This window comes from Nematolebias whitei, chromosome 16 (assembly GCF_014905685.2).
Source record: "Nematolebias whitei isolate Nwh7 chromosome 16, NemWhi1, whole genome shotgun sequence".
Classification (NCBI taxonomy): domain Eukaryota; kingdom Metazoa; phylum Chordata; class Actinopteri; order Cyprinodontiformes; family Rivulidae; genus Nematolebias; species Nematolebias whitei.
The window spans coordinates 19739-21148 of NC_056513.1; positions in this window are offsets into that span (position 1 = coordinate 19739).

The window sequence follows — 1410 nt, forward strand, 5'->3', positions numbered from 1 at the left end:
ACCAATGGAAGACAAGTGTTTTTAATACAAAAAACGCCAACCTTCAAATAATCATGTTCAGTTATGCACTCAATACTTGGTCAGGAATCCTTTTGCATGAATGACTGCTTCAATGCGGCGTGGCATGGAGGCAATCAGCCTGTGGCACTGCTGAGGTGTTATGGAGGCCCAGGATGCTTCGATAGCGGCCTTAAGCTCATCCAGAGTGTTGGGTCTTGCGTCTCTCAACTTTCTCTTCACAATATCCCACAGGTTCTCTATGGGGTTCTGGTCAGGAGAGTTGGCAGGCCAATTGAGCACAGTAATACCATGATCAGTAAATCATTTACCAGTGGTTTTGGCACTGTGAGCAGGTGCCAGGTCATGCTGAAAAATGAAATCTTCATCTCCATAAAGCTTTTCAGCAGATGGAAGCATGAAGTGCTCCAAAATCTCCTGATAGCTAGCTGCATTGACCCTGCCCTTGATAAAACACAGTGGACCAACACCAGCAGCTGACATGACACCCCAGTGACTGTGGAAACTTGACACTGGACCTCAAGCAATGTGAATTCTGTGTCTCCTCTCTTCCTCCAGACTCTGGGACCTTGATTTCCAAAGGAAATGCAAAATGTACTATAATCAGAGAACATAACTTTGGACCACTCGGCAGCAGTCCCAGGCGAGAGGCTTCTGACGCAGTCTCTTGTTCAAGGGTGGCTTGACCTGGGGAATGCGGCACATGTAGCCCATTTCCTCCACACGCCTGTGCACGGTGGCTCTGGATGTTTCTACTCCAGACTCAGTCCACTGCTTCCGCAGGTCCCCCAAGGTCTGGAATCGGCCCTTCTCCACAATCCTCCTCAGGGTCCGGTCACCTCTTCTCGTTGTGCAGCGTTTTCTGCCACACTTTTCCCTTCCCACAGACTTCCCACTGAGGTGCCTTGATACAGCACTCTGGGAACAGCCTATTCGTTCAGCAATTTATTTCTGTGTCTTACCCTCTTGCTTGAGGGTGTCAATGATGGCCTTCTGGACAGCAGTCAGGTCGGCAGTCTTACCCATGATTGCGGTTTTGAGTAATGAACAAGGCTGGGAGTTTTTAAAAGACTCAGGAATCTTTTGCAGGTGTTTAGAGTTACGTCGTTGATTCAGATGGTTAGGTTAATAGTTTGTTTAGAGAACCTTTTCATGATATGCAAATTTTTTGGGACAGGCATTTTGGGTTTTCATGAGCTGTATGCAATAATCATCAGTATTAAAACAATTAAAGACCTGAAATATTTCAGTTGGTGTGCAATGAATCTGAAATATATGAAAGTTTCATTTTTATCATTAATTATGGAAAATAATGACCTTTATCACAATATGCTAATTTTTTGAGAAGGACCTGTATATATATATATATATATATATATATATATATATATA